Here is a 7,333-nt window from a genome sequence, read left to right as displayed (position 1 = left end):
CTATAGAATGCCTCTTTTTTGCAGAGTCACTTGGTTCATGACGTTGTCTAGGACAACAGTTATATTTATTAATAACTTTTTATTGGTTTGACTGAAGGCAATACTTAAGTTCAAAAGTAAATTTAGTGCCAAATTGCAGTGCTTGTTTTGAAAATTAACACAATGGCTGCGAATTTTCAAGGAAAATGCCGTAATTTATTGTGAATACAATTTTATAACTCCAATAAAGCACTAATGTTTGATGTTCTGAATATATGTATATAAGAATTTTTGGTTCTTAAATTTTTTTACGGGTTTTGTTTTTTTAGTTTTAATAGAGATTTCCACTTGTTGGGTGTTTGGCCGAGCTGCTCCTCCAATTTGTATTGTGCATCTGGGGGTTTTTGGCGATATTGTTCGACGTACTCTGCGATTTTCCATTGCCGGTGGAGGGGCGACCGATACTAGAAAAAAACTTTTTGTATTATTTGATGTTCCATGCCCACAGTGGGCTCGGAACCCGTATACTCCCGAATATTACTGTGAAGCTCTTTAGTCGAAGAGGCCGAGGTCCAAGTCGTCATCTTTTTGGGATTCTGATTCCACCGTTTTGGCTTCTTCCCTTCGGCAGTAGCACCAGCAGCTGGAACAGATGTAGCAGCGGCTACAGCAAATTTGCTGGGGTCCTTGATGAACTCCTTGATGATAGCAGCAGCAATAGCCAACAGATTCTTGAAACCATTGACAATACTGTGGGACATCGAAGCAACTTGCCACGCAAATCCTCAGGCTTAAGTCCAAAAATTTCGAGTGAGAAAATGGGACCAGAATCTTACACATGTGTGATGACCAAATTATATGAGAAGGGAGAGATATTCAAAATGTTAAGCAGTATAGCCTCAAAAGCATCAACTTGACCACCAGGCTTTAAAATTGGTATTCGTTAATAATTTCAATTTAAAATTAAATTATTGTTGCGTTCAATAATGTTACGCGTTATGTCTAGGGCCTTAAAATATATCACCACAATTCTGTGCAGAAAAACAAAATTTAGGAAGCAAAGAAAATAATCCATCGTCTGGTGCATTTGAGATCCTTTGTGTGGACGTTATGAAGTTCGGAGCGTTGTTTTTTAGTCATACTTGGTTCACTCGAACTTTGTGAGACAGTGCCGAGTCCTGTTGAAACGACCATGGTCTGCCATCGAACTGTTTGCCTGCGCACGGCTTCAAAGCAAACTTCAGAATACTTTCCCGATAATATTTGGCATTTACCTTGACGGTAGACTCGATGAAAACGATTGGAGAGCGCCCATCTGAGGTTATAGCGGCCATTTCGCCATTTGATTGGCACTTCATTGGGGAATTCGCTCAAGTCGATTCTTCACTTTGTGAGCCATTTCACGTGACGTTGTAGTCTTTTGATGACCACCCCCACGACGTTTCGCGATGCTACCAGTATCCTTGTAACAAGTAATAGTGCGATGAACGAAAACTTCATTTACTTTAAGGTGCTGCAGCTCACGAACAATCGCTGGTTCTGATTTTCTAGCCAAATATAATGAAAACACACGATTATGTTTGAAATCCATTACTGTGTTTTTATTCGCGTTTACTCTCGGCAAAATGCTTTCACGCGTTTGTAAACAATACTCTGGACTGTCATTTAGCCAAGAAAGAGGCTGAGTGCCGGACCTTTAAGAAGCTATAGTTAGACTTACTACCTGTACATACATAAGTATATCTACGTTTTAATTTTAAGTTTTAAATTAACAGTTTATCTATTGTACTAGAATAAAATATTTATAATTTTTTTATCTTCCATTCTGTATTATAAAAGGCTTAAAATCTTAGATATACACCCATATATATATCTCAGATAAATCAAATAAAAAACCAGTTTTTTTTATAATCCTCAAATCGCAGTTGTACAATTTGTTTAGGTACATTTTTAGGTCCACCACTGTATAAGCATATGAATGTAAATTCTTATTAGAATGCGCGCCTCACCATTTGAATGATTTATGAGTTTTTTCTAACTCTGCTTGATCTTTGTATACTCACTTCTTTTTATTAAAATAAATAATATCTGCGTACACAGTTTGCTGCTTCGCAACCAGCGTGGGCCTGTTTGTATTCTATGCAATTTACGTTGATATTTGTATACTCATATTTCTCATATTTTCATTTCATTCATATAAGTTCATTTTTGGATTATGCTATGTAAACTGCGTGTCTATGTGCGTGTGTTCTTTAAGGCTTCATTTACTCCCAACCACTGCCTGAAAATTCACATGCGTATGCATTCATTCTTCGGAATTTTTCAAGAGCATTCAAGCTATTAATAAAAATTACTGTGATGATTATATGGGATAAGTCCTTGATAATAATGATTATCATACGTACGTATATCTTTTTTCCTGTAGAGTGCGTTGCTATGCGTAATTGGGGGTTGAAGTGTGTGTGTGTGGGTATACATTTTGTTGCTGGATTAAGGAAAGTGCTGCTGTCTGAAGTGGTGTATTTTGTTGTTTTTGGCATAATATTTACATTTTAATAATGTTTAAATGTAGCTGATGCTAAATTTTATATTATTTGGTTAAGGGGTCTCGATGGTCTAGATCTTGAAAATTTAGGGTATTTTCAGGATTTATTTTTTTAACAATAAAAAAATGGGAAACGAGATTTAAATATTTTGGGCCTTTTATCTAACTTATTTTACATATAAAAATGAAAAAAAAAATTTTATAATTTTAAAAATGGCGCTGAAGTTGACCCTCGCGAAAAATTGGACCTGGACGGTGTTGTCCATTTTGGCTCTTCTATTTATCTGAACACACAAAAACTCAAAAAATTATTAATCAGTGTGACTGCAGCTATGTCCCGCTACTAGAATAAAAAATAAAGAAAATAAGACAAAATGGCGCGGTTTTGAATTTGACACTCGAAAAATCAGGCTTTTTTCTGTTTTTCAATCAAAAAAATACGAAATAATTGAAATAATAATATGATTCCAGTACGGGCAATAACCATTGATGTTGTGAACACAGACAGAAACAGAAACACAAATTCCAGACGATTCGGTTGAATAGTGTTTTTTTTTTTTTTGACAACACTAGGCCGCCAAAGTCGTTTCGATATAAATGAGTTTAAAATTTGAAGTACAAGAGCGCGCCGACCGCTCTCTACCTATTTAATGGGCTGTGGAAGCTATAGTATTGGGAATTTGCGCATAAAAATTTCACATATATTCTTAAGATACTATAGTTTTGAATTATCGAAAAAACAAAAACTGAATAAAATTTGTAACCTCAAAATACTATAAATTATGTTTGAATTTTCTTCAAATTATCGTAGCTTTTTTTTAACCTCAAAAATGCTATAAATTATGCTTGAAATTTATTCAACTTATACTAGTTTTTTTTTTATTGCAGTCATTGTAAAATCATCCCTTTTCCCTTGGTCACAAACATTCAAAATACAGAAGCACTTACTTGCGCGCCACTTCCTTCGACAGTTACTTTAAATTATAATTTCTACCCCTCATTCATGCTGCTGCAACAACAACAATATCTTATACTACTTACTATATTATCAACTGCGCTTACTACCTCCAGCGCAATCAAACATAATTTATCACCCAAAAATTAAATCATAAATTTGCAAAGCCAACTGCTGTCAAGTGCTGCTCAAGGCGATCCATTTCTATTTGTCCCAAATAGCTGCTTTTTATTTGATTACTTTTCAAGTTGTTGGTGAGTAATGAAAAAGGTAGAAAAAGTTACCCAAGTGATGTTATAAAAGAAAGTATAATATAATTGAAAGCGCCTGCCTGAATAAAAAAGTTAACACGAAGTGCATTTTTCCCTATAAATTATTAGCACCGAAGCGAGATTGGAAAAGCATTTGAATAAAGAGAGTATGGCTCAGCAATTTGTCTTTATGTGGTCTACTTAATATGCCTTAATGCCTGTGAAATTTCGGTTCTGACTTTCTTATGTGGGCAGCCTGCTATCTGAATATTTCATTTTTAAAATGGCATCGAACAAATCGTATCGCTGTATACGCGCATGCAAATGGTGGGGTAAAATAAAAAAATTGAGTTATCAAACTACGAAATAATAGCTGAGACTAACACAATGTTGGCAGAAAATCGGTAAGGCAGACATGTTTTAACAATGATATACACACTTAGAGCTAATTTGCGGTTAGATTACTACAGATAGTTAAATAAATAATTTAAAAAAGTATAGAAATTCGTAAAATGCATTCTTTGACACCCAAAAGTCAAATCTTGCGTAAAGTCAAATCTTGGGTAAATCTTGCGTAAAGATCTAGTATGGATGTGAAAGTGAATGCTCCGTAACAGGGATGAACAATCAATTTCTTCTTGAATACACTAAAAAAAATCAGTAAGATTTTACCCCTTCTCCTGTCGAGAGACTTTAAGTTAACTAAAATCAAACGGGAATTATTGGAAGGGAGAGGATTTGAGAATCTTAACTACTTGAGAGCATATTAGGGAGTTACATACGTCCACAATTTTCAAAAAATCAATTTTTTGTTTTTCCGATACTTCGAAAGAATATATAACATCTTAATAATAAACTGTGAAATTTTCATGTGGAAAGCCCATTAACTAGCTAGAGAGCGGTCCACGCGCTCCTCTAGCACAAACTTTAAACTCAGTTTTTCGAAACTACTTTTTCCGGCAAATGATAACTCATACAGTTTTTAATATTTTTTAGTGCGGTTTTTGTTTTTAATATTCGAAAGTATTTTCTCTATATATTTGATTTTAATATCTTTAATCAAAAATTGTATAATCATAATTAAATTGAGACATTTATGACGTAAAACGCATGCTTTTTTTAAAATCCACTAAATTGCAAAATTTTTCGAAATTCAAAAATTCTCCTCGACAAGTTATAGTATTTTACAAGATTTTTTTTACTTTTTACAGATCCATCAACATTTCAAAGAGAAATGATGCAGACCGTGGAGCACCTTTTTTCATTGTACTTTGGGTCATGTGATTTTTTATGTACTAATTTTTGTAAAGACAAACAAAATTTTTTATATTTATTTCTATTGTTATCCCTACTAGAAACAGTTTTTCTTTTAGCGCATTTTTGTCGCTGCTGGAATAGCGCCCCTTAAGGAACAACTTCCGCAAATGTTCCATTCTTTCAATTGCAAATTGGTACCAAGAGCTGCAGATAAATGTTATATATTTCAATCTTGGGCAAACCAAGTGATTAAAAAGTAATTTGAGAGTATAAGAGACCAAGAACATCGAACTATTACGCCGTATAAAACCTTAGATAAAGTATGAAGTGGATACAACAAAGTTGAATAAAAAGTGGGAGTCAAAGGGCACGCCTAGAACTTTGAATTTATAAACAAATTGAAGTAAAGTATTAGTAATACTTTAAGTTGATTGAACAAAATTTTGTGCTTTGGTGTAACTTGGAAACATTACTTAATATTTAGAGAAATTCTGATTATATTTTCTGATGTACATAACTCAACCGTCTTCGAGATATTCGATTTTAATAATTTCTTTTAAGAAACTGTTTTTTGTTTTTTTTTTTTAATATTAATTCAGGGTCCGAAATTGTTCTTTTTTTAGTCGATGGGTATGTCAATTAGCTAAAATTATCAATAAAATTTCAACCAATGCCGTTCAGTTAAAAATTGCTGCTTGAAAAATGTTTGAATTTACGATTTTTCATTAAAAAAAAATTTACGTGATACGAGTACTATACAAAAAATATCTGGTGTAGAAATCATTCTGCAAACGATTTAAAAACTAGTACAACCTCTTTAGATACTCAAAACAGGTATACTATTTTTAGAACAATCTAATTCTATAGACTCAGCAGGTACAGCAACATCGATTCGAAGCACTACCTACCTAGCAACTGCCATAGCTAAAACAACCGAAAAAGGGGCACATGAACATTTTTTTTTCGCGGTCAGAATACCCTCTATGGGAGTATGACTCACTTTTTTTTAGTCGCTCTTCTTTTTTCTTTAGCTTACTTATGTGATTCATGTCATACAACCAAATTATTCAGAAATTACCTGAATAATAATGTTTTTAAGTATCTACGACGACTTCCGCGGTAACCTTGTTTATACTGCAATATCTTGTAAAAACTTATTTTTCATTTTAACTTATTCGCTTAGCAGAATCACCTTCATCAATTCGTAAAGTCCAAGTTGCTGCATGGGGCTTAGTAGAATAGATGTCTTTAAAAACATAGAATTCTAAATCTGCCTGAACTTAATAATATTTATTTATTTTTATTTTATTTATTCATTTATTAATCTGAAAATAAATTAAATTTATAATTAACCTTTTTTGTTCTAATATAGACAGTGTAACATTTCTTAAAGTTTACAGACAAAGAATATTAGATAATGCAAGAATTTAGTACAATTCATTTAGTAACATTTTGGAAGATTATAGTATTTGTGGAAGAAAAATCTGGGTCAATATGATTTGAAAGCAAATTAAATTTTAGAAATCGAATCATTAGAAGCATAATTAGTTCTAAATCTCTAATCAGGCATCCCACTTATCAAACCGAAACGAGAAGAGTCCTTCTTCTTGACTTGAGTAGGATGGAATTGGATCAGTGAAATTTTGAGAGCGCAAAGCATAACGCAAAATAGTTTTCTGGACGCTTTCGAGCTTACTTATATGACTAGAATAATGTAGTCTTTAAATAAAGGTGGCATATTCCAATTTCCAACACACCAGAGATATATCCTTGAGAATATATGGATAAACAAAGTTCCAACTAAAACGTCGAATAAAAGCAAGTACAGAATATGACTTTGCAATGATGTAATTTAAATGTCTGGGACTAAATTCATTTTGATTGGGTTATCTAGAACCACAAAAACGGAAGTAAGTAGGTATAAGAGAACAAAATTTAGATTAATATAAAAATTGTGGCTTATATTACAATTTAACTTATTTCTTTTACACCAAGCAACGACTTAATCGTTTATTTGTGAATTACCATAGTATATTATCACACAACTTTATATGGAAATACTTAAGTACAGGTATAGAAGTATATTACCAAATTTAGTTGACCCATTTCACGCATTATCTAGAAAAAAAGCTTCAGAAGTGCCTATCATTCGGCATAAACTCGAAAGTACTATTTGTAATGTTTGTGCATTCGTAAGTGTGCGTTAGCCTTCCTTGTGGTTAATAGTCAATTATATGACTCAACAGAATTTGTCTGGGGAAATGTCGAGAGATAAAATTACTATTAATTTAAAAAGTTAAGCATTACCAGTGGACGTGCGGACCCATAAGCATTTACATATATTTA

At 32.9% G+C, this 7,333-nt stretch overlaps 1 pseudogene; it reads right to left on the bottom strand.

Moving 5' to 3' along the window:
• Positions 1-531: 531 nt before the first annotated feature.
• On the bottom strand, positions 532-7,102 carry LOC129236962 (60S acidic ribosomal protein P0-like; annotated as a pseudogene).
• Positions 7,103-7,333: the final 231 nt, after the last annotated feature.

This window comes from Anastrepha obliqua, chromosome 1, assembly GCF_027943255.1.
Source record: "Anastrepha obliqua isolate idAnaObli1 chromosome 1, idAnaObli1_1.0, whole genome shotgun sequence".
In the NCBI taxonomy this organism is placed as follows: Eukaryota; Metazoa; Arthropoda; class Insecta; order Diptera; family Tephritidae; genus Anastrepha; species Anastrepha obliqua.
The sequence above is the reverse complement of the archived record's forward strand: the minus strand, read 5'-3'. Positions and strand labels throughout refer to the sequence as shown.